The sequence below is a fragment of the Bufo gargarizans genome, unplaced genomic scaffold, assembly GCF_014858855.1.
Source record: "Bufo gargarizans isolate SCDJY-AF-19 unplaced genomic scaffold, ASM1485885v1 fragScaff_scaffold_625_pilon, whole genome shotgun sequence".
NCBI lineage: Eukaryota > Metazoa > Chordata > Amphibia > Anura > Bufonidae > Bufo > Bufo gargarizans.
Genome location: NW_025334151.1, coordinates 177065 through 183774, shown reverse-complemented (window position 1 = coordinate 183774; position 6710 = coordinate 177065). Strand labels below are relative to the sequence as shown.

Genomic DNA, 6710 nt, shown 5'->3' with positions numbered 1-6710 from the left:
TCACCAAGTCGATGATCCAAAATGGCCGACGATGAGGGGGAGGGACAGGAAGTTACTGGGCATGCGCAGAAACATGAACGTTTTCGAACGGATCCGTGTCAAAGCGGAGCCAGGACAGACGGATCCGTCCCCATTGACTTCTATTGTAACTATGAACGGATCCGCACGCCTCCGCACGGCCAGGTGGACACCAAAACGCTGCAAGCTGCGTTCGGGTGTCCGCCTGCTGAGCGGAACGGAGGCCAAACGCTGCCAGACTGATGCATTCTGAGTGGATCCTTATCCATTCAGAATGCATTGGGGCAGTACGGATCCGTTCGGGGCCGCTTGTGAGAGCCTTTGAACGGAACTCACAAGTGGAGCCCCGAACGCTAGTGTGAAAGTAGCCTTAGCTGCGCAGATATGTACCCTGCTTGGTGTCTGGCTTGAAGAAGATGGGGAACGTCATATAGGTTCAGTGGTACTAATTTAAGAAATAAATAATATACAGCTAGTGGCTCTTCAGGACTTTCTATGGGAAAAACAAACAAACAACAGACAAGATATAACACATTAATGTTAAAACATGATATGAAAACATATTCAATCTGTGATTTTGTTAATAAATGTGGTCAGCCATTACTTGGAGGAGATCCCTTCTCCCATCTGCCTCTGCCTCATTGCCCTGGTTGTAAAATTTCTTGACGCTGGTACTTTGTCTCTGGAATAAATTAGTGACTATTAATATACAACCTGGTAATACATGCATTCGTTAGCAAAGGACAATTAAGTTATGTGTAGGGTATTTTCACCTTGTAGTCCAGAAATTGTCATCTGCGTCACTTAGGGAGTCACTGGTAGTATTGTGGGAACTATCTGATTGGTCACCACTTCTGCTGTTATCACCACAGTTGTCTTGCTCCTGAGAGTTTTTGACACCCTGGATTTCTTTTTGCCCTACCTCCTCAGTTACTTGTGACAATGTTTGCCCAGTTCTTTTGGAGAGAGATAGAAAGTGTGCAATATTAAAATTGGCCAATTGTGCAATATTACAAAGTATGTATTATTTCCCCTCAGGAAATAAATTACTGGGTCGGGACTCATCACTGCTCTCAGTACCGGCTTGTGTGACCAGTTCACAGGCGTGGCATAGGTCTGTCAGCGTCTTTTCCCTGTAGCTCCTCTCAGCTGTTATATTACTGAGGGACAAATATTTGGTAGTCCAGCTCTCACAGACCCTCCTGACAACTTGGCTGGAAATTTCGGGAACAAGATACCTGTAAAGTAAAATGGACAAAAATAATAAATGTACAGCACTAAAGTTTGAATTTGAAGGAGTTATCCGACCCTTTATATTGACCCCCTAACGACTAGGTTCCTCATATGGATTCTACTTGCCCTGCTCCCGTGCGTTGCTTCTGATCCACGCACAACCGTTGCTGGATATCCATATCACGCGGATCAATCGGCGGCCATGCGGGGAGCAGAAGCGGCGCGGGTGCCGGAGAGCTGGATAAGTATAAACCATATGAGGGGCCAGGGCAATGGGGGGAGGGGGGGGGGGTTAGGTGTCATTATAGGGGTTGCATAATCCCTTTGAGAATTATATATGACAATTGTGAGACTTACTTTCTGTGGTAACGATTAATATCATTGGACACGTTATCTCCACGTGAATCTTCCTTCCTTGGGTTGATAAGAAAAATATGTCCCTCGGTGTCTCTCTATTAATCAGAGTTGGCCTAACTTTCGCAAAGTATACTTTAAACCACTGGAAGGAAAATAAATTAGTGAGACGACAGAAAAGCCACATTTTAACTTAAAAAAGTAAGTGTACTTTCACACTAGCGTTATTCTTTTCCGGCATAGAGTTCCGTCCAAAGGGCTCTATGCCGGAAAAGAACTGCTCAGGCATATCCCAATGCATTTTGAATGGATAGAAATCCGTTTAGTTTGCATCAGTATGCCTTCAGTTCAGTCATTGTCAGGCGTTTTGGCCGGACATAATACCGCATTGACTTGCATTAGTGCCGAATCCGGCATTTCAAAACAACTGAAGGATGGATCCGTCCATCTGCATGACAAGCGGAGAAACAGATCCGTTGTTGCAATGCATTTGTAGACGGATCCGCACCCGGGTCCGTCTACAAATGCTGTCAGTTGTCACACTGATCGGCGGATCCGGCAGGCAGCTCCGACGACGGACGCTAGTGTGAAAGTACCCTAAGAAGGAGAGAAAAGGAAATCTTACCATTTCTTCCTCCCCAGATAGCACAAACAAAGCAACTTGTTGTGTAGCGGTCTTGTGATTTCGAACACTCAGAAACCTATGGGTTAAGAGGGAGAAATTTTGCAGTTTTCTTAAGTTTGGTAAGTGATACAAAAATATCTATCTGAGGAGAACGTTACTTACAGACATATTTGCTACTACACCTGGCCTCTGTAGATGTTTGAGGACAAGCAGGGCCTCAAGATAATAAATGATTTCAAGTTTTGAAGGCGTTTTTATGAATCGTTCTTGGGCAGCCTTGATTGCGTCTAAGAAGCAAGGTTTAGCTACATCCAGGAGCTTCCTACATTCAGTAGGCGTCTTCATATTATTCTTCAGTGTAAGGTACCTAAAATAAGACAAAGATTGTTTATGTGTGTCTACAAATTCACAACCTTAATGTTAGGAAGGTATTAATAGTTGTTAAGTACATTTGAAGTGAAAACCAGAAAAAGGTATATATTTATTTTAAGGAATACTAGCTCACCTTTTTTTGACAACTTCTTTCGAAATTACTTTGGACAATCTCTTCTGTATATCTTCGGCGACGGTCATGAAGAATTCACAGGACTTATACAGCTACGGCATTTTGTCAGAGAGATTGGTTGCTCTCATATTGTATCTCATGAATATGCATACGTTCTTCAGGTAGTTGAAAATAGTCTGGTTGGCAAGCTTCTGGTCACGTAGCTTGTTGAAGAAAACGTTGACTTTTTCTATGTCCCTCACAAATTCCAGGCTGACCTTGCGTGGGTTCATGGAATAAAGGAATCTCAACACGTTTTCCGCCTCCTGAGTATAGTTTGTCACTCCCAAAGAATCTTTTAAATAGGTGGCAAAACCCTTCAGCATGGGATGGTCCAATGAATGGCGACCGTATAGTCCTGCAGCCTTCATCCTTTTTCTCACGTCGACCGACCATTTTGTCTGTAGTACTCTAGATTTGTAAAGTAAAGCACATCCAGTCAGAGTGTGAAAGGCTAGACGGGCTGCTCTCTTACCCACCCAGACAGTGTCCCATTTGCTTGCCACTCAAGAAAAGTGTCGTAAGATGGAAAAGAGTCACAGATTTTGACGCAAACAACTGCTGAGACCAAAACTGTGATATATGCAACAAAAATTGGCATTTATATATTTATTTATTGTTTCAATAAATGACCCCCTATGTGTATACACTAACCTCTGTGTCTTTTTATCAAGGCTGATCGTACTTATATGGTCTACTCTATCCTCCTCTTCTGTCTCCAATCGTAACTGGAAGTCTGGGTCACTATATTCTATGATATCTTCTTCATGTTCTCTTATTTCTTCTCCTCCATCCTGGCCTTCGTGGGCTGTTATCTCTTCAGCAGGTTCTTCCACTGGAACAGAGAGCATTTCTTGTTCGTTCTCCTCTATTGCTGGATTGCTGGACACAGTTCAGACAGGGAAAGGTTCCCTTCCTGACTGTAGAGAGAGTGAGCTGTCGCAGGGATGTCCTGTCACTACCTATATCTGCCCGGATTTTCATGTCTCTGATATTTTTATTGCGTTTGTAACACATCATCGGTAATTCCCTAAATTCTTGAATTGTAGGGTAAGATCTTTGTAAAATATTCCAGTGTTTGTTAACAACTGCCTTTACACGATCCATCCAGGGATGGTATTTTACAATTAGTGGTATTCTCTGTCCTTTCTCTGTCTTTTTTTGTGATGCTATAGGACTTTCTATCTTATTCCTCTGTTCGCGTAACAATTGAGAGGGATAACCTCTATCCAGAAATTTTTGTGTCATTTCTTGCATCCTAAGATCATGTCTGAATCCGATACAATTTTAGCCACTCTTTTAAATTGCGAATACGGCAGTGATTTTTTTACTGAAGGGTGATTACTGTGGAATGATAACAGGCTATTTCTGTCAGTTTCTTTGACATATAAGTCAGTTGTGATCCTGTTATTGATTCCCCTGATCACCCATGTATCAAGGAAGGAGACACGTTGTGAATCTTGATGCAAGGTGAATTTCAATTCCGGTCTTATGTTATTGACGTAGTCCATAAAGGACATGAGGGTCTCACCGCCATACGCAAAAAATATCGTCGATGAAACGTTTCCAAAATATACTGTGGTTTTGATATAGCTCATTTATGTAGATGTACGCTCTCTCAAAATGTGCCATATAACAGTTTGCGTATGGCGGTGCGGCATTGGACCCCATCGCGGTCCCACACCGCTGCTGCAAAAATGTGTCTTGAAATAAAAAATTGTTACGTCGTAGGACAATAGAAAGTAAAGACAGAAAAAAATCCTTTTCTACCTCTGTGTATGTGCTGTCCCCTAATAGTCCTTGGGTGGCCTCCAGGCCCTTTTCATGAGTTATACTGGTGTATAAGCTACATACATCCAGAGTAGCTAGGATACAATCCTGTGACAGCTCAATCTCCCGTATTGTCTCTAAAAAATGTTGTGTATCCCTAAGATATGAAGGGGCCTTTTTTGTGAGAGGAGTCAACACTTTGTCAAGAAATATTGCAGGGGGAGAAAGGACTGAGTCCGTAGCTGCAACTATTGTGCGTCCCGGAGATTGTTCCAGGGATTTATGCACCTTGGGGAGTGTATAAAATACGGGTGTCACAGGATGTTGGTTGACTAAAAATTCGGCTAGCTTTTTATCAATGACATATTTTTTCAAGTTCTCATCAACCAAGGCCTGTAATTCCCGCTTAATTACCCAGACCGGATCCCCCTGCAATATTTCATAGACATTCTGATCAGACAATTGTCCCAAAATTTCTCTAACATAGTAATCCCTGTCTAATATGACAAGGGCTCCCCCTTTATCCGCGGGTTTGAAGATCAGGGAGTCATCATCTATCAAATGATTGACTACCTGTCTCTCCTCGGCGGATAAATTGTGATGTACATAATAATCTCCCTTTTTGTAATTTGCAATTAACATGGAAATATCACGCTGTACAAGCTGTATGTATGTTTCACTGGGGTGATATATTTTCGGAGGCATGTATTGGCTTTTCAGCCGCAAACCAAATTGTTGCAAGTTCAACATCGATGGTACACTCTCAGTTGAAACATTATCATGCAAAGTTACATTTGAAAAATGGCTTTTAAGCCGTATGCTACGGAAGAAGCGATTTAAATCCATGTCCAGTCCAAATGTGTCCAGACTAGCCGTCGGACTGAAGGATAGTCCCTTTTCAAGGAGTCTAATTTGTAGTGGAGAAAGATTCTTGGAGGATAGATTTAATAGTAAGGTGTGCTGGGTACCTGTGACCGAGTTAGACGTGGAGCTTCGGCGTCCCCGATGATGGCGTCGGCCTGCCCGCCTGGTGTTGGCCTTCTTGGGCATCTGCGTGCTCCTAAAAAACTTGTGCGTTGACCAGTTGTAGAGTTGCTTTCAGAATCGGAGGACGCTGTGCCTACTTTGCGGCCAGGTCGTCGTGGTTGAGATGTAGCAGTGCCGGATTTGTCCTGCCATCTGTATACTTGATTTCTTTGGTAATCCTCTATGTCCTGAATATACTTTGATCTTTTTGTGGTTTGTATTGAACTTTGTAGTTCGGTGCATTGCTTGTTAATTTTCTCTTTCAATATATCAAAGTCCTCCTTTTTTAGGCAGTCTTTTAAATGGGACTCGGTGGTGGAAATACTCTCTTGGCATTCCGCAATTGCTTTAGTCAGGTGTTCAATTGTTAATATTATAATGTCAAGTGAACATTTGTTTAAAATATTGGCAAAGCGGGTACAATATTCAATGCTCTCTCGAAAGAAAGTTGGTCGCAGGTTCACTCGCAGTCCCCGTGGAATACGCTTGGAATGGTGATACTCAGCTAGAGTCGTTGCGTGTAATTGGAAAGAGGTTCTCTTCAGATCACGGCTTCTCAGCTCACCTGGGGGTATTCTCAGGAACTCTGCCGATGAATCGATTCGTGCCACTATTGCGCGGGCTTCATCATCATCGTAGCTGTAGGTACTCATCTGTGCGCTCAAATGCACGTGCACGTACCAAAAAATCTGAAGTATTGATTGAAAACAAATGGACGGCACTGTGCTTCTTTTAGGATCCAGGTGCGCGGTCAGCAGGTCAAATCCCCATATAATTGTAATAGAAAGACCAGCACTTCGTAGTTTCTTTGCTGAAAGGTAACTTCTTTATTCGTCACCCATTTGTGACGCGCGTTTCGGCACCAGTGTGTGCCTTTATCAAATAACAGGTGATGGTAGCTTAATTCCACACATACAATACACCATTTAAATACATTTTAAATAACCCGCCCCCTAATCATGTGGGTGGTCATGTGATTCTAATTGAAGGCATCCGCCCCCAGTCACATGTCCAGTCTCATGATTGTGACATCATGTTGCTACGTAACCCAGTACAAACAAAGCTCAATCTACCAAAGGATAGAGTACGGCAGAGTATGTATCTAAACTTATATATTCCCAGGCAGTTGAGCAGTCAGTG

General features: G+C 42.8%; 1 long non-coding RNA gene across 1 annotated transcript; it reads right to left on the bottom strand.

The window, feature by feature from the left end:
- Nucleotides 1-369: 369 nt before the first annotated feature.
- LOC122922693 lies at nt 370-1742 on the bottom strand. Its single transcript, XR_006387182.1, has 4 exons — nt 1609-1742; nt 792-1256; nt 623-700; nt 370-511 (listed from the first exon to the last, which is right to left on the bottom strand). It is a non-coding gene; the product is annotated as an uncharacterized LOC122922693 (long non-coding RNA).
- Nucleotides 1743-6710: the final 4968 nt, after the last annotated feature.